We start from the raw sequence: 23,799 nt of genomic DNA on the forward strand, positions 1-23,799 counted from the left end.
GCTCAGTTTGGGTTCCGCCAGGACCACTCAGCTCCAGACCTCATTACAGCCTTGGTCCAAACAGGGACAAAAGAGCTGAATGCTGATATCAAGGTAGCATTTGACCAAGTGCGGCATCAAGGAGCCCTAGTAAAATTGAAGTAAATGGGAATCAGGGGGAAAACTCTCCACTGGCTGGAGTCATATGGAGCACAAAGGTAGATGGTTATGGTTGTTGGAGGTCAATCATCTCAGCGCCAGGGCATCGCTGCAGGAGTTCCTCAGGGCAGTGTCCTAGGCCCAACCATCTTCAGCTGCTTCATTAATGACCTTCCCTCTATCATAAGGTCAGAAGTGGAGATGTTCACTGATGATTGCAGAGTATTCAGTTCCATTCGCAACTCCTCAGATGATGAAGCCCTCATGCAGCAAGACCTGGACGACATTCAGGCTTGGGCTGGTAAGTGCCAAGTAACATTTGCGCCACACAAGAGTCAGGCAATGACTATCTCCAACAAGAGAGAGAGTCTTACCATCATCCCATGACATTCAATGGCATTACCATCGCCGCATCCCCCACCATCAACATCCTGAGGGTCACCACTGACCAGAAACTTAACTGGACCAGCCACATAAATACTGTGGCCAGAGGCTCGGTATTCTGCGGCAAGTGTTCCGTCTCCTGATTCCCCAAAGCCTTTCCACCATTTACAAGGCGCAAGTCAGGAGTGTGATGGAATACTCTCCACTTGCCTGGATGAGTGCAGCTCCAACAACACTCAAGAAGCTTGACACCATCCAGAACAAAGCAGCCCACTTGATCAGCACCTTATCCACCGCCATATACATTCACTCCCTCCACCACCGGCGCAATGTGGCTGCAGTGTGTACCATCTACAAGATGCACTGCAGCAATTTGCCAAGGCTACTTCGACAACACCTCCCAAACCCACGACCTTTACCACCTAGAAGGACAAGGGCAGCAGGCGCATGGGAACATCATCACCTGCAAGTTCCCCTCCAAGTTACACACCATCCTGACTTGGAAATATATTGCCGTTCCTTCGTCGTCGCTGGGTCAAAATCCTGGAACTCCCTCCCTAACAGCACTGTGGGAGAACCTTCACCATATGGACTGCAGCAGTTCAAGAAGGCGGCTCACCACCACCTTCTCAAGAGCAATTAGGGATGGGCAATAAATGCTGCCGTTGCCAGCAACGCCTACATCCCAGAAACAAATTTTTTAAAAATAAAAGGGAAAAAAAAATCCAAGGAAAAGAGGAGGCAGATTCCAGTTGTTTAATGGCACTCAGGAGAATCAGGGTGAAATTCAGTTGAATTAACATCTGTTACATTCCCATTTCTTTAAAAGAAACTCAAATTTAACAACATCCACTAAGTTATTAGATGATTCTGTGTGTATGCCTGTCAATTTGTGTTAATATTCCACATTTTTTCCAGGTGCCGTCCCAAATGAGACATTCAGGTTCTACAACTTTATACGTTCCTGGATGTCATCTAATTGGAAAAAAAAGCATTTTTTAAAATTCCAACAGAGTAATAAAGCATCAGATGAAGATTCACGTATCACCTGTTTCCACCAGCCGTAAAATTTTCACACGTAATTGCTGGGCAATTAGCCCAATTCTGCGCCAGCAATTCGTTTTTCAATGTCGGTGCGGATGATCTGTCAGAACTTGACAGATCGCAAGTTTGACATTTAGCGCATCGCAAACTTGCTGCCCATTTCAAAGGCGGTATGATGGCCTACTCTTAGAGTACGCCATCATACCCACCGCATATCCTGGCCCATTACGACAAGTGATGAAAAGCTTGGTCAGAGTTTGGGGTTTAAAGGAGGAGAGAGGTGGAGAGGCAGAGGAGTTTTGGGAAGAGAATGCGAAAGCATCAGATCTCAGTGGTTGAACGCACAGATGCCGATAGTGGGATGACAAGGGTTGCACAAATGGCCAGAGTAAAAGGAACTGAGAGTCCAGAGTGATTTTAGGAGGCATTTAAAAATGAGGATGATAATTTTAGATTTGCGGCATTAGGGGACTGGGAGCCATTGTAGGTCAGCAAGGGGAGAGGTGATGGGCAAGCAGGATTTGTCACACTATACGGTATGACTGCTTCTGCTTAACACCACATGGAATGTAAATCCAGTGCAGTGCCAAATCAGGCCCAGTGTGCCACATGACCTCATATTTTTAAGCTACCTGCAATTAATTTACATGTCTAGACAATTACTGCCCACACACAGTCCAAACATTGTAAATTTAACTGCTTGGAAAAGAACTTTACATACACATGTAAGAAAAGATGTGCAGAGTTCTCCTCTGGGCAGCAAAATTCAAGTTTCACCCAGACAGTGTAACACAGGTGAACAAAAAGCAAAATGTTGCTGATGCTAGAAGTCTGAAGCAAAAACAGAAAATGTTGGGCAAGCTCCACAGGCCAGGTGCATCTGTGCAGAGAACAGAGAAGTTAACGTTTCAGGTGTGGACCCTAACTGCATGAATGAAATATGAAATGCAGCCACCCGTCTCTGACTAGTTAACTGTATCCGAAAAGTACTTGCTGCATTGGCTTGCTGAGAGGAGAGGAGGCTGTCACCCCTATAACATGCCTTTTTGAAGAAGGGTCTACACCAGAAACAATAACCTGTCTTTTTCTTTTCAGATACGAACCTGCTATTGAGCATCTTGCATGTTTATTTCAGTTTTCCAGTATTTGCAAAAGCCAAAAAAATACCTGCGTTCCGTCTATGATCAACAGTCCACTAACAAAACTGTATTTTCAGAAATTCCCTGATGTAAAGTCGCATGATTCCACTATTTTGGTCGCAAATGATTAATTATGGAGAAAGCCAGGCATATTCACAATTTTTTATTAAAAAAGAGGTATTTCCAGTCTCAAGTGTCTTTGTTCCTGTATTGAAAACAAAACGTTGCTCAAAGGCTTCACCTGCCAACTACAGAATAGAAATTTGTACAAATAAACTTAACCGCACATGCAGCTAGTGACTATATGTGTTGGCTATGCTGGTCCGATTTACGGGTTTTATGTTCCTAACCAAATGGAAATGTAGCAATAATTGTAAAAGACTAAAGTAGAACAATGCTGTTTTAGGTCACGGATTAGCAAACATAGCTATGGTATAACTATTGCCTCCAAATTCAGAAGCATTTCCATATTTTTGCTGTAATTTTATTTTATAGGATGTATTCAAAACTGAGTACAGTATTTTTGATGTAAAATGTTAAGAATGTTGCATGTCCATGCTCAAATTACAGCATTAACATATTTAATGATGTCAAATGTAACAAGACGTACAGCATTAAATCCATTTGAGAATATTCTTTGTCGTTGTCTTGTGATAATCCTGGGAAGTCTCTGTCTTTGTATTATCTTACTAACCTGAACTAAATCAGTTGATTCTATTATTAATTGTAGTTTAAAGATTTCATGTTGTTATTGCTGCACTGATAATCATACTTGTAAACCCTGCTGTAATATTCCCTGGGTAGACCCGATTATATTTAAAATGGAAGAAACCAAAGTGCTGGGCCCTTACTTAGCCAAATTAAAGATAGTCAGCTGCCTTCCTGGCACACAACAGCAGACAGCTAGCCTGGGAAGCAAGGTCATGTATGGCTGCCACTGTTTTGGAATGTTCTGATATCTGCAGGGAATTAAAAACATAGGCCAACAGCAAAGACACATTGGCCCAGAAATTCGGGTCTCCACGGGTGAGTACGCACGGGGTACTCACCCATAAGCCCAATGGAAGTGCCGGTTTCCTGCATGCACTGCGCATGCGCGGGAAACCGGCACTTCTGTTCCCCTGAAAGAAGGGGTTCAGAGTTCAAACGCGTGCGCAGGAGAGGCTGCGCGTATGCATCGAACTTACGTTTTTTTTGCAGGTTTTCCCGGGAGGGTAAGTCTCCAGAAGTTACACGTAAAAAGCAGTCGCAAGGCCTGCTTTTTACAAGGTAAGTGGTGAATTAATTAAAATTAAAACATTTTTCCACAGGTTTATTACTTTAAAGAAAGGTAAGTTTATTTTTAGCCCCGTTAGAAAATAAAATTATTTTTTTCAAAAATTTAAATTGTTTAAAAGTTATTTCATGTAATTTATAGTTTATTTAAAAATGTGATTTAAAAAAAAATGTATTTGAAGATTTAGTGATGTTTTGGGGCTTGTAGTATTTATAAGTTTGACAGCCCTTCGTCAAACTTATGAATGAAGCATTCCCTGCTCCGATTGGCTCCCCATGGCCCACGTGATCCCAGGGGACGTATCGAACTAACTGCGCCCCTGGGATACGCAAGCACTGTGCGCCGGCAGTTGGAGCAGGCCCAGGATCGGAATTCCACCGGGGCCCACAGCTCAACGGCCGGTGCGCAAGGTAAGTGCAGGCCGGGGGCTTACACCCGCGGAAAGCCCTCGACCCGAATTTCTGGGCCCATATCTCTACACATGGAGACATGTTCTGTTTGTGTTGCCATAACTACCCCAGATGTGAGTCTTGATGGTCAAAAACATGATGTCAGGGTGTCATGAGATGAGTGCCTGACAGGGACAGGCATTAGGCACGTGGCACCCTGTAATTGGACAGGGGGTTTCCGGTGTAAGTCAATGATTGGGTTAACTGGTCTCCATAGGCGTTGCTGGGAAGAAGAAGTATAGAAGAGGTCTCTCAAACACTTAGGTTGTATTTGGCAAGAAGCTTAGGAACATCCACCAGACGAGCCAAGGAGGGATTCAGGTTGGAGGAGGACCCACACGCGTCACACCGGGTGGCCGAGCGACCCTAGTGGCCAGGGCCAACGGAGATCGCATCTTCTACCCAGGGAGTAACAGGTAATGTAAACCTTGATTGCGCCTTGTTTAGGTACTGCTCAGATGCTGTAATGTATCAAGTCTCACACTGAATAAAATATAATTACTGGTCAAATCCAATCTTTTGGAACTTAAGAGTGAAAGGGTTAATTGGCACAGACCCAGAAACTGAACAGTCTGTCATTTGGTTTTTGGCGTTTCAAAACTAGCACAAACAGTTAATGCTGTCAAAAACGTGTTCTTCTATCTGCACTGCCACCTACAGATTGTTTGAAATGGTCTGCAAGAATTCTGTTTTGCTTATTTTATTGACATCTCACTTTCAAAAGCTTGGTTGTGCGAATTTGTGGAGTTAAATCAGATCATCGTCCACCGCATTTATGCAGTTCAACAGTAAATTAAAAATGTCAGCGATACTTCTATTTTCATACATGTGTCTATCATTATTCCTTTTAACGATAGTATGGATTTCGGTAGAAGATATATACGGTGATGTATAATTCTGCAATATTATATTCGGGAACAGGAAAATAATTCAAGGTCATGATTTTTACTTTTGTTATAATTAGCCTATTTATTAACCGGAAATTTACGATACACACTGTCCGTGACTTTTGCCTGAAGATAACATACAAGGTTCAACCTTTTAAAACGGGCTCACCACTGCACCTTGGCAATCTCTCATTTATGGAAATATTTTTTTAAAAGCTGGCTTCGTTGTATAAATAGGTCGCTGTATTTAATTTTCAAAAACCTACAAGCGAAATTAAGAATTGCCCGTTAATCTACGCTGAAAACTTGCTCTTAAAACTGCCGTCTACATGCTATACATTTGTACATAAAAATATGGTCAGTAAGTTAAGGTCCCATGCGATGCGAAAGCAATTACCCGCATGATCGCATAGCTGGTCATTATATCGCAATCAGTTTCAGGACTGGGCGAGGCCGACAATCAGCGCGTTGTGGAAATCTGCACCTCGAAGGAACAATTGCTTCAGTGTAATAATTAGGCATTTTTTGCAAGGCTGGCACTTTTTATTTCGCACTGGAAACGTACACATTGCATGCTTTATTACACCGTCCGCTGACCTTTCCGTAGTGCTAAAATATGGACATTATTACTGCATCCGCTAGCGGTGTGCACGACAGAGCCAGCGTTAAGCCACGATCAGCGAGAAAGTGAAGTGAAAAGAAATGCAAAAGTAAGGTAAGAAAAACAAAGAAACTGGGAAAGTGAAACACTGAATACAGATGCAACACTTTCTATATACAAGATAGAAGTTGCAAAGATACTCCTGGCTGATCTACTCTGACTTCGCCATAAATAATTCATTTTGCTCAAGTCTCGATGACGGCTTTCAAGATCAAACACTGTTCCCTTGAGCGTTGCAAATATTCCCAATCTGTATCGGCATTTTCCGTTATAACACCATGAAATGTGCAAGTGGAAAGTTCCCGAGGGAATATTGTACGTTAATCAGCGGTGATTACAGTTACTTAGAATTTGTGGCTGCTTGTCCACATCTCTTGAAATGAAAATTGCACCATTCTCTTCAGACGCATGGTAGCGTTATATCCAAGGATCAGTGAACTGTCGTGGCCAATCGGAAGGGAAAAGTTAAAACCTGCAATCCATGGCAACAAAGATTTTCGGTCATCAGCGCTTACCACAAACAAAGTTTCATGATTTGCTCGAGCACTGAAACAGTTTGACATACGGTTTTATTTTAACTAACCAAGACACTCACCTTTCAAATTTTTTCTGGCACTTCGCGCTCCTCTGCCCACGCGTTATTTATCTCTCCCTCTCTCAAAATATTTAAGTGTATTCCGATAAAATCCACAGAAATCCAGAAACAATATCCTATCGTTAAAAGAACGGTTTTGGATAGTGCTATCTTCCGTTCCCTGCTTACGTGCATCCCACATCAATCGGCATCGGAAAGCCTTAAGAAATCCAATGGCGGACTGGAGCTATTCGATTCTGAATTACGTCTTATTTTTTCAGTGATGCCCACACATTCATTCCTTCCCCGATATCGCTTCCATTTTCAGATGCATTTATTACAGATCCCAAGTCACTTGGAGCTGCAGACAAGGAAATCTTAATACCCCCACACACTTATATTTTTTAAAAACACCGAAAAGTAAAGGGTCTTCTTCCTCAAAAACTGTACGGTGCGTTACTGTACAAGTACCCGTTCCTCGGATGAATAGTGCTTATCCAAGTCAAGCGTTGCAAATTATGCACCTAGCTGAGTTGAATACATCTCAAATCCGGTTTGAGTAGATGCTTGAACATTGGGAACATTAAGGTACTCTGCTAAACGTCAGAACTGACGTCAGCGTCAGATACGTAGCAAAACATCTTTTTATAGATAATTCAAGGATATTCCGGGTTTTAACTAAATAACTTTTCTGGTGGCTTTTATTTCTTCGGCAAACCAGTTTCTCTAATGGCATTATACCATTGAACTTGATTCCTCTTAAAAATGTTATTTTTCAATGATAACTTCACGTCAACAAATGGTTAGCAAACTTGTGTAACAACAATAACGCCGTTTTCGCAAGTAACTGGGACTGTTTTCTGGACAAAATGGAATGGTTTGGAAAAGATAGCCTCACAATAACAGAGTGGGCAGCATTGGACTAATTAAGATGTAGAGGCAGCATTGATAATTTTAAATAGATGAGGGAGGTAACCATAATATCCATAAAAGTAGATGTTAGGTAACATGTCTATGAAGACAATTTAGGGTGCAGTACTGAATCCAGCTTCCAGCAAGAGGCAGTCACCAGAGACATAAGGAGGTGGCAAATCTTCATTATTTTTATACATGATTGTAAGAAGCATTTACAATAAAAGACGGTTTTAGAAGTAGGGAATTACGATACAATAGGAGTAACAGAAACAGAGACAAATCAAGCATGGAAAAGTAGAACATAGAAGGGTACAGAAATTGGGGTGCAGCTGTATACATTAGGAACACCCATATGGCAATGGAAATAGATCCTGTGGAAAAGAAAAATCTACCCAACAAGTTACTTTGGCAGGATATTTCTAATGAAATGGTAGCAAAAACACTAGAAGATTTCCTGCAGACTGGCAAGGCAAAATAAGGAGGAGGATTTGTGAAAAAGGGAAAGTTACAAAAATGGGGAATTTTAGCCAACTGAATATAAATTTGAAGTGGCCACGGGGTTTAAAGCCTGAATAGCAAAAGTAATGCATGATTGCTTTAAGACCCAATGCATCTGAAAAGCCATGAAAAGCAGCTCTTAGCTCAAGTTGGTAATGGTTAATGATCCTGACAACAAACAAAGATGGTGTCATAGCACCCTTGAGGAATAGCTATCACAACATGATAAAGTTCAATGTAATCTTGGATTCAACACCGCTAAAGGCTAATACCCAGGTATACAATTCTAGAACGGCCAACTTCAAGCATATGAGAGAAAAGCTAAAATAGGTGGACTGAGAGAAACCTCAATTAAGGACAAATGAAAACACATACTAGGGAGCCTGCAGGATAAATACATATCAAGGGCTAGCAATCATAAACTTAATTAACACGACCCTAGATGGATTAACAAGACAATCTAAAATGAAATAACGAATATCACCAAGTTTCCAGGGAGAAAGGTCCATTGGGAATATTACAGGAAACTTCATAAGTATATTAAGAGTGGCAGAAGTGTCAGCCATGGCTCAGTTGGTAGCAGCCTTGCTTCTGAGTCAGAAGGTTGTGGGTTCAAGTCCCACTCCAGAGACTTGTGCACAAAAATCTAGGCTGACACTCCAGTGCAGTACTGAGGGAGGGCTGCACTGTTGGAAGTGTCGTCTTTCGGATGAGATGTTAAACCAAGGCCCAGTCTGCCCTCTCAGGTGGATGTAAAAGATCCTATGGCACTATTCACCGAGCCAATATTTATCCTTTAATCAACATTACTAAAGCAGATTATCTGGTCATTATCACTTTGCTGTTTGTGGCTGCCGCACTTTCTACATTACAACAGTGACTACACTTCAAAAAGTACTTCATTGGTTGTAAAGCGCTTTGGGACGTCTGGTGGTCGTGAAAGGTGCCTATATAAATGCAAGTCTTTTTAAAAATAAGAACCTGGAATTAAGCCTAGCTGCAGATACTTAACACAATCTTAAAGCCTTAAAGGATGCTAAAGGAAAACAGTAGCCAATATACCAAATTATTTCCTTTTAACTATTCATTATAATAACATACCCTCTATTACTAGGGATACTCCAAACAGAGTTGCAGATTCAACATCGATGACGAAGAGGTTCTAAACAAATTTAAAAGTCTCAAAATAAATTTGTATTTACCTCAGGGCACAGAGAGACTAGGGAAAATATTCTGAAATGCTGACTACATGGAAGTCCCACTGGATTAGAAACAAAGTAGTATAATTCCCATACTTCAACAAAAGGATTAACCTAATGCGGGAATGGCCCATTAGTGTACATTAATAATTAGGAGGAAATTTGATAATTACTTATGTAATAATCTAGCAAACAGCCAATGTAATAATTTAGCAAACAGCCAACGTGGTTTCTGAAGACAAGATTCTGCATGATTAGCTTTTTTTGAAGAAGCAACATCTGAAGTGAACTGTTGAAAATCATATGACATGATTTTCAGAAAGCCTTTGGTAAAATCCCTCATGAAAGGTAGTTACAGAAATTGAAAGCTGTGGGAATTCAAGCCAAAACCTATTAAGTGAAAAGGAACTAGCTGAAACAAGGAAAACAACAGTTACCTGATCTGGCAGCGATGTGAGGGGAGCAAGGTACTGAATGGAGTCTCCCAGAGATTGACCTGGAACCTCTACTGTTCTATTCTACACCAATGAACTGGACTCAGAAACTCAGAACCAATTGGTTGAATCTGGGGCGGGGAGGGGGGGGCAGTCGAATCTGGGGGAGGGGGGGGCAGTCGAATCTGGGGGAGGGGGGGCAGTCGAATCTGGAGGAGGGGGGGGCAGTCGAATCTGGGGGAGGGGGGGCAGTCGAATCTGGGGGAGGGGGGGCAGTCGAATCTGGGAGAGGGGTGGGGGGGGAGCCAGGAGCATGCAAGAGAGTTGGATGAAACCTGTGAATAGATACAACAGATGAAATTTATTACAGACAAGTACAAGGTACCGTGCACTGGTCGGAAGAAAGGGTGTCATACATACATTATGGATGTTATAATGGTGAAGTTCAAAGGTATCTGGGGTGACTGCAGACATGACTTTCAATATTTATAATTATGTGAAGCAATAAGCAAAAAGACTTGTATTCATGTAGCGCCTGTCGTGACATCAAAACGTCCCAAAGCGCTTTACAACCAATGAAGTACTTTAAGTGTAGTCACTTGTAATGTAGGAAATGAGGGGCATGACAATACTGGGAGCTCATTGAATATACAAGTTAAACTGGGCAACCCTGGGCACTTTGGTGGAGTCAGCGCTAGTGTGGTCGGGTGACCTCAAGGCACACCGCACCATACTTTCTGCGGCAATTGCTTCAGAGGACATTCGGGTCTCATTTGTCACTTCTCCTCAAATAAGAATCCCCCATTTATCACGACCTCCTGTTTGCTAATATCTAGCTAATTTTCAATCCAATTGACTAATTTCCAATTAATTTCGCAAACCTTAATCTTCTACATTAATCCTACAACAGTGACTACACTTCAAAAGTACTTCGTGAAAGGCGGTCTATTAATGAAAGCCTTTCTTTTCTCTAAGTTGTCAGAACTTATTTGATCAGTAACAATATATGGTTAAAAGATTTCTGTAGGCATTTACTGAGAAGATTTATCTATCAGAGCATTAATATTATACAACAGTGCTAGATATATTGGATACATTAGTAGTCATTTGACAGTAAGTACCACCACAATCAGTAGAAAGATTACAGCACAGAAGGAGGCCATTCAGCCCGTCGAGCCATTGCCAGCTCTCTGCAAGAGCACTTCATCTAGTCCCACTCCCTCACCCTTTCCCAGTAGCCCTGCAATTTTTTTTCCTTCAGGTACTTATCTAATTCCCTTTTGAAAGCCACAATTGAATCTGTCTCTGCCACCCTTTCAGGCAGTGCATTCTAGATCCTAACCACTCACTGCGTAAATTTTTTTTCCTCATGTCACTTTTGGTTCTTCTGCCAATCACATTAAATCTCTGTCCTCTAGTTTCCAACCCTTCCGCCATTGGGAACAGCTTCTCTCTATCTACTCTGTCTGGACCCCTCGATCTAATTGCATGGCGAAACAGGCTCAAGGGGCTGAATGGCTTACTCCTGTTCCTATGTTCCTAATCTCAAGATAATTCTGTGAGAGTGAAGACTCACTCAAGTACCTTAAGAGGCAAATGGAGCCAAACTTGCTGAGTTTTAGGGTTGTTTTAGCCCCTATCCCCCAAAGCTTTGCGTTGGCACAAATAATGTAGTCACCAATGGAGATCCACACGGAGGAGAAAGTACAAATACTTCCGGGATATTTACTATTAAAAATTCGTCATTTACAGGGCTTTTTCTACAGAGCAAAAAGCCCCATTTCAGGTTGCTTGTATATAGCCGTCTTTCTGAGGTGATATAATTCAAGCAAAAATCCTGCATCTTATGTTCAAAACACAATCATATTCCCACTTTACTAGTCTCACAGAACCAGTCACATGTAGTGTTTCCCTACCATTTTCAGCTGATTATTAGCTAATTATAACAACAACTTTTTTTGGTAACTGACTAGTCAGTCACTTCGTTTACAATTACAACAAAATCATGAATTAATCAGTGTCGACAACATCACAAGTCAACTGCATGAAGTATCTTTGCTGTCAATATCCTCAATGATAACCTATGCTGGGAAAAATAGGGACCAAGCAGAATAAAATTGTCCCATCAAATCCAAATTTATATTTAATTTAAAAAAGTGATTTTAAGGCAGTAGTTGTGCATCTTGGAGGTTTAGATGACTGCTATAAACGGTGAGATGACTGACCTGAAAACACTTACAGACGTTAATTACACGTTACCTAAACTAAAAAAGACTTTTAAATAATTTATGTAACAACTTTACTTACTTGCTCCAGAAGGTTGTCTCAGACTTTCAGTTTTCTTCCTCTCGTGGAGACACTGACTCGTGCTATGGTACAATTCCATGTGTCAACAACCTTCAGGTACTTCATCCGATAGTCATTCTTCATGTTTGAACCTGGGCAGAGTGCTAATAAGCTATTTGATCGCAGGGAGCATTAAAGTAAAGCCTATCTTTTCCATTTTCAATATCCGTATTGGAAACTTTTCAGCAGAGGTGATTGGATAACAATCACCAGCAGGAACTTTGGTTGATTTCTCCTTCCTTAACCCAAGTGTACAAAGGCCAGACGTAGCACGTCCACTGCTGTCACAGCTGAGATCAGTTAACTCCTAGTCTAATTTCATGCACTAAGTCACAAAGGGAAGCACCTTGGAGACCGTCATGCATGAGAACTATTTATTCTAGAACAAAGAAGAAATATAATTTCACCTTTGTTTTCATTAAATATTTTGCGTTGGCTTGAACTTCCTGGGGTAGAATTTCCGTGGGGTTTGTTCTGATCTGCTTCTGTAACACCAGCAGATTATCAGCGGAAACCATTGAGAAATGGCGTAAACTCTGGAATTTCCGCCACTCTCCTGTTTAATTCAGTGGTCAGGGAGGGACATATCTTGGTGACTAGGGACCGAAGTTTGTGGAGGGGGCTGAACTCAATATCTTCGGTCTTTCCAATGTTTAAAGCATAAAAACATGAAGTTTACAGAGTAAATAAGCAGTCAGTGCACGAGGTCCCAAAAATAGTCCCAAAGACTCGTCGGCATCTTTGAGGGTTTCGCTATTAAAGCTGGATTTTTTTATTTTTTTTATTCATTGATGGGATGTGGGCGTCGCTGGCTAGGTCTGCATTTAGTGCCCATCCCTAATTGCCCTTGAGAAGATGGTGGTGAGCCGCCTTCTTGAACCGCTGCAGTCCACATGGTGTAGGTACACCCACAATGCTGTTAGGAAGGGAGTTCCAGGATTTTGGCCCAGCGACAGTGAAGGAACGGCGATACAGGTCCAAGTCAGGATGGTGTGTGGCTTGGAGGGGAACTTGTAGGTGGTGATGTTCCCATGCGTCTGCTGCCCTTGTCCTTCTAAGTGGTAGAGGTCGCGGGTTTGGAAGGTGCTGTTGAAGGAGCTTTGGCGAGTTGCTGCAGTGCATCTTGTAGATAGTACACACTGCAGCCACAGTGCGCCGGTGGTGGAGGGAATGAATGTTGAAGGTGGTGGATGGAGTGCCAATCAAGCGGGCTGCTTTATCCTGAATGGTGTCGAGCTTCTTGAGTGTTGTTGGAGCTGCACTCATCCAGGCAAGTGGAGAGTATTCCATCACACTCCTGACTTGTGCCTTGTTGATGGTGGAAAGGCTTTGGGGAGTCAGGAGGTGAGACACTCGCCGCAGAATTCCCAGCCTCTGGCCTGCTCTTGTAGCCACAGTATTTATATGGCTGGTCCAGTTCAGTTTCTGATCAATGGTAACCCCCAGGATGTTGATAGTGGGGGATTCAGCGATGGTAATGCCGTTGAATGTCAAGGGGAGATGGTTAGAGTCTCGCTTGTTGGAGATGGTCATTGCCTGGCACTTGTGTGGTGCGAATGTTACTTGCCACTTGTCAGCCCAAGTCTGAATGTTGTCCAGGTCTTGCTGCATATGGACACGGACTGCGTCAGTATCTGACGAGTCTCGAATGGTGCTGAACAGTGTGCAATCATCAGCGAACATCCCCACTTCTGACCTTATGATGGAGGGAAGGTCATTGATGAAACAGCTGAAGATGGTTGGGCCTAGGACACTGCCCTGAGGAACTCCTGCAGTGATGTCATGTGATTGAGATGAATGACCTCCAACAACCACAGCCAACTTCCTTTGTGCTAGGTATGATTCCAACCAATGGAGAGTTTTCCCCTTGATTACCATTGACTTCAGTTTTGCTAGGACTCCTTGATGCCACACTCGATCAAATGCTGCCTTGATGTCAAGGGCAGTCACTCTCACCTCACCTCTTGAGTTCAGCTCTTTTGTCCATGTTTGGACCAAGGCTGTAATGAGGTCAGGAGCTGAGTGGCCCTGGCGGAACCCAAACTGGGTGTCAGTGAGCAGATTATTGGTGAGTAAGTGCCGCTTGATAGCACTGTCGACGACACCTTCCATCACTTTGCTGATGATTGAGAGTAGACTGATGGGACGGTAATTGGCTGGGTCGGATTTGTCCTGCATTTTGTAGACAGGACATACTTGGGCACTTTTCCACATTGCCGGGTAGATGCCAGTGTTGTAGCTGTACTGGAACAGCTTGGCTAGGGGCGCAGCTAGTTCTGGAGCACAAGTCTTCAGTACTATTGCCGGAATGTTGTCAGGGCCCATAGCCTTTGCAGTATCCAGTGTCTTCAGCCGTTTCTTGACATCACGTGGAGTGAATTGAATGGGCTGAAGACTGGCATTTGTGATGCTGGGGACCTCAGGAGGAGGCCGAGATGGATCATCCACTCGGCACTTCTGGCTGAAGATAGTTGCAAATGCTTCAGCCTTGTCTTTTGCACTCACGTGCTGGGCTCCACCATCATTGAGGATGGGGATATTTTTGGAGCCTCCTCCTCCTGTTAACTGTTTAATTGTCCACCACCACTCACGACTGGATGTGGCAGGACTGCAGAGCTTTGATTTGATCCGATGGTTGTGTTAGAATAAAATTTTGCTGGACAAGATTTTGCTGGAAAAGACACAAACAACAAATTCGCTGACTGGGACTAATTGAATCACTGCACAATGAGACATGCCACGTTTACGCATGGCTGGAACAAAGTTCATCTCGTGTCCTGACTGGGACTAATTGAATCACTGAGGACTAACAAGGTTCACTGGTATCCTATTATCGAACTAATCACATTCCGCCGGTGACGCGGACGGAACAAGATGGAACGAAGACCTTTCGCAACCACTGAAGAGGCAGAATTGGCAACACGAGTGTGTAAACTCCTGACTGGAGGAAAATAACGATATGCGCTAATAAACGAATTGATTGGATGAATGTAAATGATCTAAAACCAACTTCTTGGAATTGTATATAAGCTCGGCACTGTGAGGGTGCCAGTCAGTTCCTTCTGTAGCCTCTAGATGGCACCTTCACTTGTTTGGTTCTAGCCCTTTGTTAATTGTTCCTAGCCTCCTGTGTTAATTCTTAACGGCCTGTTAGCTGTTCATGGGTTTCACCTGGTTTTCTTGGTATATAAGTTCTGTGGTTGCTTCCCTCCTTGCTCAGTCCTAACCGGGGAACCGGGGACTAGCCTTTGCTCTGTGGCTCCTGGCTTTGACTAGCTGGTTGCCATGGTTCTCTCGAGCTCTGTATTTAAGATGTAACTAAGTCTGTGTTCTTGTTGTTCTTAGTCTTGATAAGGTGCTGGGCTGGACTAGCGTGTTGCCATGTTGGCGCTTGTCTTGAGCTCTGTATTGCTAAGCCTGTTACCCCTGCGGCAGCCCCTCGTGATAGCTTGTCTCGAGTCTCGTCTCGGCAAGCTGGTTGCGCTTGTGGTAAGCTTATCCCAGCTCAGTATGGATAAGTAGGTTGCCTCATGGAAGCTGTCCTGAGTTCCTATTCTTGACTAGCCGTTTTGTAATTTGTCTCGAGTTCTATGTATATTGTTGTGTTCCTTGTATGAATCTAGTTATGTGTGAATCTAGTAAAGTACCTTAAAGATTGTATACCTGCCTCTAGCCTGGTTTCTGCACTTGGGTCCAGAACCTACCTTGCCCGGAGAGCACGGCCCCGTATCTACATGGCCCCGTGGCTCCCCAACCCTGACAGGCACGTACTACAATCGAAGAGAAGGTGCTCTCACAGACCGCGTGGTTGCAGACGCTTCTCCCAGAGCTCTGTCATTTAATAAAGTTGTCTCTCTTACTCAAAGTCTAGTTTCCGAGGAATCATTTTTCCTACAACAAATTGGCGCTGCGAGCAGGGTGCCATGGAGCTGAACAGTCGCTCGAGTCAGTGACCAGGGTGAGTAGTCCGATTTTTGACCACCCATAAATCAGAGACACTCGACAAGGCGACTGAACGGTGAAGTGGCACCAAAACGAATCTGGTACACAGACTGAGTGGGTAAGAGACACTACTTGATTTGTATTTATGTATTTGTATTTGTGTATTTGTATTTGTGTAATAGTAACTAAGAAAAACCTCGGACCAGGAGGACACTTGTCTCAGACACCTAGCCTGAGGCCGGTTGTTAAGAGGGCAAATGCCCCATGCGAAGGCCAGGACCATGAAGTAGGTGCCGAGACTCGAGACTCCAAGGTGTTCTAAAGTCGTGATACTAGTCGAGTATGGTTAACATTTTTCTGCATTATATCATGTTGCTAAGTGAACTAGGAGATTATTAGTGTCGGTGTTGTAGGACCCTGATCAGGTAAACAGACACCGGGGAGGGGTAGAAACCCCGTCCAACAAGCAAGCGTTACACGTCCGGGCAGTTTTGAGAGAAAGACAAACCCGGACCTCTGAGAACGCTGGCATAGAGTGCGACAAGAAGCTCGGGTATTCTCGGAAGGAAAGAATAGGGGGGGCTCTCTAAGGAACAGATCTCCAGACACGAAGGAACGATCGGTGAAGCAGCGGCGATGTCAGGTGAGGAAGTTAAGAGGGGACCTTCGGGCTCCCTCACATATTATATGACAAACCGACAGTCGTTAATTAAGAAGATGCAGAAAGACGGTTGGGATGTGTCACAGACTTTAGAACTCCAGAGAAGCTGGTTGACTAAACAGACAAAGGATAAAACCAAGAAGGCAGGAATATAAGTGTAGTAGTTGACGTCCTGTGACCCCCATAAAAGGTAAAAGGGAGGGGAGAATTTATATGTCTGCACTAGTAGGGGGCCGACAATGTGAAATGCTGGTGGACGGAGGCGCATCAGTTTCCGTCACTAACCTCCCCCTCCCCACGAATAGTAAGTCAATACTCCTGCGAGGACTCAAAGGCACTAAAGTGCCAGCTCACTTGAGCACCATGCAGCTGGTGGAAATCGATAATATATACCTCCCCATGAAATTCTATGTGTGTAAAAATAATGAAGGTACAATATTAGGTAATGATATAATGAGGGAGTACAAAGCAATAATTGATTGTGGCAAAGGAAAGTTAACATGGCCAAAGGCGGATGGCCGTAAGGAAAAGATTAGACAACTGGCAAATAACACTGGCACCCTTGGGGTGGCCACCGTAACTACCAGGGACTGGCACGAAGATACGGGAGGATACGGAGCCATTTGTGATTCCGTGATTGGGGTATGGGCTGAAACAAAGTTAGATACAGGAAAAGCTGGTATCAACCCTGTTGGGATTCCTGGACCAGAACACGGGCCACACCGCCAGTACCCAATAAAGGCGGAGGCCGGGAAGGCAGTCGTGGACATAGTGAAGGGGCTAGTAGAAAGGGGTATCCTGAGGGAAACCACGAGCACTACTAATTCCCCCACATGGCCAGTAGGGAAACCTGATGGGAGCTATAGGTTGACTATGGACTACACGGCCCTCAACGGGGTCACTCCTAGGTTGCACCCCGTCGTTGCCAGTCCCTCAACAATTTTGAATGGGCTATCCCCTGAACAGAAGATATTCACTGTTTTAGACATAGCTAACGGATTCTGGGCACTCCCATTAGATCCGGAATCACAAGAGAAATTTGCATTCACAGTAGGGGATAAACAATATACATGGACCCGATTGCCACAGGGATTCCATAATAGCCCAGCTATTTTTCACCGTGTCATGAGTGATATCCTAAAACAGATAGAAGTACCTAAAGGAAGCACTATTTTGCAGTACGTCGACGACATACTAATAGCCTCGGAAACGAAGGCAGACCATCTGGCAACCCTATATTTAGTACTAAGGGCCCTAGAGACGGCTGGCCTCAAGGTAAGCCATAAAAAAGCATAGATAGGAAAAACTCAGGTCCTATACCTGGGACATCTAATCTCCCAAGGACTTAAAGAAATGCCACAGGACAGGAAACACGCTGTCCAGGGCATGCCGAGACCCGTAACAGTACGCGGAGTTAGGAAGGTACTGGGGCTCTTTAATTACAGTAGAAATTTTATCCCGGGGTTTGCTAAATTAGCAGAACCTATACAAAGATTAATGAAAGGGGGTAAACCCGCGTGGAACCGATAGATTGGGCACCGGAACAAGAGGAAGCTTATACTCAACTAAAGTCTGAGCTAGTATCAGCCCCAGGGCTAGGACTGCCAGATATGAGTAAGGACTTCCACATACATTGCAACAATGAAGAAGGGTTTTACACAGCAGTAGTTACACAGGATCATGGGGATAAAAGAAGGCCCGTCGCCTACTATTCCACAGCGGAGGGACTGGTAGTCACAGGGCTCTCCTGGTGCATAGCTGCATTGGATTGTGTGGCTTGGGCAGTAAAGGTTAGTGAGCCAATAGTAATGACAGGAAACATTATATTGCACACTAAACACACTCTGGTAGAGATGCTGAATACCGGGAAATTAAGATCCGTCTCGAACATGAGACGTGCCAAGTGGGAGGCTGTCCTCCTCCCTCCGAGTAAAGCAGTAACCATTGTTAGAGACACGGGGGAGAACCCGGCAGAAGGAATACTGGGAACTGGGGAGCCCCACAACTGTGGGGACGTAGATATGAACCTGGAAGAAGATAGGATAAAAGACACCCCTTTAGCGACAGCGGAAGAGACGTTGTACGTAGATGGTTCACGCAAGTATATAGATGGGCTGCCCCGAACGGGGTGGGCGGTGGTTAATGGCAAATTAAAAACCGTAGAGTCAGGACGGATTGATGGAGGCCTATCGGCCCAAGTGGCAGAGCTAGTGGCTCTCACCAGGGCACTAGAGTTGTCAGAGAATAAAATCGTGAACATTTACACAGATAGTAGGTGTGCCTTTGGGGTGGTCCACGATTATATGACTGCATGGGGTAGGAGGGGATTCATTACTACGGGAGGCAATCCCATAAAACACCAGCTGAGGATAGAAGCCCTCCTAGAAGCTAGCGACAAACCCCAACAGGTAGCAGTAATTAAGATTAAGGCACATCAGAGGGAACCGGACCGGACTAGCTCGGACTGGTTAAATCACCAGGGGAACCAGGCTGCGGACCAAGCAGCACAAAGGGCGCTAGAGCAAGAAAGGATCGAAGAAGTACCAATAGCCGCTGTGAGCAGCTCTGAGGACGAGATAAGTATTGACGAACTCCATGAGGACACCCCCGACGTCGAAAAAGGTACGTGGGAAGAACAAGGCGCAAAGCGGGGAAGCGATAATGTCTGGCGAAAGGATAACAGGGTAATGGCCCCCAAGTGCATTCAAAATACGCTATTAGAACTGCACCATGGGCTTGTACACTCAGGGACAGAAGCGATGATGGGAAGCCTCAGCAAAGAATGGTGGTGGAAGGGGATGGGAAGAGATATCGCGAGATACTGCCATCGATGTATCACCTGTGCGCAGTATAACCCCGGGCGACCCATAAAGGTCAAAATGGGACATCAACCAAGGCCGCGAGGGCCCTGGGAGCACATACAAATAGACTTCACAGGTCCCCTTCCACCGTCACACGGCAAAACCTACTGCCTCGTGGTCATAGACCAATTCACCCGCTGGGTAGAGGCTTTCCCCACGCGAAATTGCACCGCTTTGATGGTTGCCAGAGTCTTAGCTGAAGAAATAATCCCCAGGTGGGGAATACCAATTCAAATGGACTCTGATCAAGGTACCCACTTTACCGGGAGTGTCATAAAAACGGTATGCCAATTAATGGGAATTAAACAAAAATTCCACATCCCATACCACCCTCAAAGTTCAGGCATGGTGGAACGAATGAACCGAACCCTTAAAAATGCATTGGCAAAGGCAATGCCGACGTCAGGGAAAACCTGGACTGAAGTATTGCCCATTATCCTAATGAAGCTGCGAGCCACTGAAAACCGAACGACAGGCTTGACCCCTTATGAATTGATGACAGGAAGGGTGATGCAATTGCCAGAAGGCATCATAACAGGTGGGGCCGATGTAGGCCCTTTAAAAGATAGACTAAAACGATACGTTCTGGAACTTAGCACTCAATTAAAGGAGATGCGAAAGAATGTCCGTGATAATCAGGAGGACAAGGATCGGGCACAAGAGCTCACAATGACGGCTTATGTTCCCTCAGCGGGTAGTAAAGTCATGGTGAAAACTCTGCCCAGCAAACCAGGGTTCGCCCCAAAATGGAGTGGGCCATATGAAATCATAATCAGTGGGGATACCTGTGCCTGTCTAGACATAAGGGGTAAAGGAGTATGGAAGCATTGGACACAATTGAAAGTATATAAAGACGATTGACTGGCTACTTTCTGAATCTGTTTTACAGGTGATCTGCATACCCTTTGTCATAAATTTCCTGTAAAGACTGGACTGTAGTGATATATTAATCATGTTTAGAGTATTATGGGTAATGGCGTTATTTTATATTGTCATGGGAAGCGCGATACCCCATTTACGTAAAGAGAGAGGATTGCATGTAAATACCTTTCTGTATATGTCATATGTCTATGCGAAAAAAATGGGCCAAAGCTCCTGCTGGGTGTGCGCCCATGTGCCCACCCATACGGGGGGAGGAATCCCATTAAGGCCTATCCCTTTAAGGTAGAGGAGATGGTAGTGTGGTTATTATACTCTAATACCACCTGGAATAAGGAGGATACCATACAAACCCAAAATAGCTTGAATCCAGGTCAGCTGGAACATGAGTGGAAACAGGCAGGGTATAACCCCACGAACTTTAAAGGATGGTTTCATCCCCAGTACGATAATCGAAGGTATCCAGAAGAGCTATTAGTCAGCACAGGGGGAAAACTAAACCATGCAGAGGGGGAAGTCTGCTTGGTAAACTATGACGAGACAGGGTTAGTGGTTGGATGGAGTAAGTGCAAGTATAATTACACTTTAACCAAAACCAGTACTAAACCACCAGGTGCCCTAGAATGGCCCTACGTGGGAACGTTTAATTTATCCGAAGTGCTAAACCGGACTAGCAATCTACCCTGGAGGGGAATACCTGGGATCATGTACCAACTTTGGAACAAATTTGAGGCCTATAATACCTATTTCATTTGCGGATATAAGGCGTATCCATGGCTTCCACGAACCTGGACTGGGTCATGCTATATAGGATACATAGTACCATACATCCATCATTTATGCTCCCTAACCCACCACTACGGGTACCAGTCGTTATGGCAACCAGCCAAGCGTGTTAAGAGAGCTATTACGGAAACTGAAAGATTCTGGGCTATAGCATTCCCCTGGTACAGAACAGGAAAAATAGCAAGGGAATCCATAAACATGGCAGCAGTGCTCGAACAAATAGCCAACGATACGGCTGAGTCCCTGAGAGAAATGAGTGCCGAAATGGTGGCGATCCGGACCACCGCCTTACAGAATAGGATAGCCCTAGATTACCTGTTGGCGGCGCAAGGAGGCACCTGTGCCCTGATCGGGACAGACTGCTGTACATATGTCCCAGATAGCTCCAAGAATATCACGAACCTAGCAAACCATATCCAAGAAGAAATAAAGAAGCTCCATCAACCCACAAGCACAGGGGGATGGCTTGATTGGTTGCTAGGGAAGACCAGGTGGGGAGCGTGGATGATGCAAGGGATAATAATAATAGTTGTAATTTGTATGTTGATGTGTTGTGCGCTGAGCCTTATAAAGTTGTGTTGCCAAACTGCTATGAAAACCGTGATGCCGATCGCCTTTATCGAGGAGGAACACACCAACCTGCTACCAAGGGACGAAGAACACCAATACGACGCTGTCGAAGGAGCAACCGAACCCCCGGACATAAGCCAGTGGCTGTAAGCACCGACGAAAGGGGGACCAAGGATGGTCATCTGGGAGCAAATGAATCGTGCTCCAGGACCAAGAGGAGGGACTGTTAGAATAAAATTTTGCTGGACAAGATTTTGCTGGAAAAGACACAAACAACAAATTCGCTGACTGGGACTAATTGAATCACTGCACAATGAGACATGCCACGTTTACGCATGGCTGGAACAAAGTTCATCTCGTGTCCTGACTGGGACTAATTCAATCACTGAGGACTAACAAGGTTCACTGGTATCCTATTATCGAACTAATCACATTCCGTCGGTGACGCGGACGGAACAAGATGGAACGAAGACCTTTCGCAACCACTGAAGAGGCAGAATTGGCAACACGAGTGTGTAAACTCCTGACTGGAGGAAAATAACGATATGCGCTAATAAACGAATTGATTGGATGAATGTAAATGATCTAAAACCAACTTCTTGGAATTGTATATAAGCTCGGCACGTACTACAATCGAAGAGAAGGTGCTCTCGCAGACCACGTGGTTGCAGACGCTTCTCCCAGAGCTCTGTCATTTAATAAAGTTGTCTATCTTACTCAAAGTCTAGTTTCCGAGGAATCATTTTTCCTACAACAGTTGTGAGATCGCTTCGCTCTGTCTATCGTATGTTGCTTCCGTTGTTTGGCATGCAAGTAGTCCTGTGTTGTAGCCTCGCCAGGTTGACACCTCATTTATTGTACAGATAACTTGTGTTTTTTTTACTTTAGGTCTCTTTTCTGCATTTTATTAGTGCATTTGTTTAATCTTTTGCTTTTTGGGGGGGTCACTTTTTCACATTGTACCATTTGGAGAGCTTAAAACTCATTTAATGAGCATTCCTTTGGGAATTCCTCGCCCTCGGAGTTTGAGAATGAGGATTTGCAGAAAATTGCCTGAACATGAGAGAACCTGCATTGACCTGCCGTTACCCAAGTAGGGGCTATAGACTCCGCCAGTTACTTGGTTATGTGTCTTCACCACCTATCTTCAAGAGGGTGGCTTTTCTGCTGGGGTTGGAATTGTAGTCACAATGTGCTAACTTGTTGTGCAAGTAGAAAGTTTATCTCGAAATGTTGGAAGTTTAAACAGTGACAAGAGTCCACAACGCATGCCAAACTGTAAGTGACATAAAGTCACGTAGTTAAGCAAATTGACGTTTGATGTCCGTGGAAGATGCAAGTTTGGCAAAGCTTTCAATTGTTCATTGCATCTTGAAGGTGTGTCCTGCTGAGCTAGGGGTAAGCATGAGATGCAATGAAAGAGATCTGAAAGGGCTAACCAATGTTTTGTAAAATAATCATTATCATTATTACTACTTTCCTCTTGTACTCTATACCCGTATTTATATACGGAGTGAGTATTGACAGGGCCAAATGCGTCTGCTGTTAACGGTCCAGTTGAATAATTTGCATGTTCTTTTGCCGCATCAAGTTTCTGCTCTCGAGATTTCCTTTCGCATCAGAAAGGAAAGAAAACTCATCCGCTTTGAAGAGATCTGTAAATATTTGCGGGAAACAAATTGCATACGGGCCCCAGCCAGTCTCCCAATTCTAAATAGGGGGACTGTTTGAAAATAGCCGCAAAACCCCAAAACAAGCTAAAATTGGAGGTTAACCCAACGTCAGCCCCGACCGAGCACCGCCACCTGGGGGGGGACGACAGAGGGCGGAGCGGGCGCGCGGGCGGCTGCGTCACCAACTGTTTGCATTCAAACCCCGGCAGGAAGCGGCGCACGCGCCCGAGCCCGCGGTCAAATACTTCACCATAATAACCACTTGGGTAAGGGAAACTCATGATTCCTAGCTTTACAAGTAAGTACACACTACAGATGTAAAGGAAATGTTTGGAAAATATCCCCATTCCAAATACGAATCTGTTGTTTGAGCACAAATACTGCGAGCTGGCTGTGCAAACATTTGTTGTGTCCAACAAGCCCGAGTGTGCGCACGCGCGCTCCTCATTTATTTATTTTTGATTGATATATAAATATGTGCTT

The 23,799-nt window shown here is 44.3% G+C and overlaps 1 protein-coding gene across 3 annotated transcripts in view; it reads left to right on the top strand.

Annotated features, from left to right (window-relative positions):
• Nucleotides 1–23,507: 23,507 nt before the first annotated feature.
• Nucleotides 23,508–23,799, top strand: part of LOC147115769 (spermatogenesis-associated protein 16-like) — a 258,198-nt gene continuing 257,906 nt past the window's right edge. For 2 of the 3 annotated variants that reach the window (XM_085990301.1, XM_085990300.1), the window contains exon 1: nucleotides 23,509–23,614. The gene's annotated coding sequence lies outside the window, so the exon portion shown is untranslated. Of the gene's footprint in view, nucleotides 23,615–23,799 lie in introns of all 3 variants that reach the window. The other variant, XM_085990302.1, reaches the window with a different exon arrangement.

Source organism: Somniosus microcephalus, chromosome 6 (assembly GCF_052327205.1).
Source record: "Somniosus microcephalus isolate GS21.2 chromosome 6, FLI_Smic_1.0, whole genome shotgun sequence".
Classification (NCBI taxonomy): domain Eukaryota; kingdom Metazoa; phylum Chordata; class Chondrichthyes; order Squaliformes; family Somniosidae; genus Somniosus; species Somniosus microcephalus.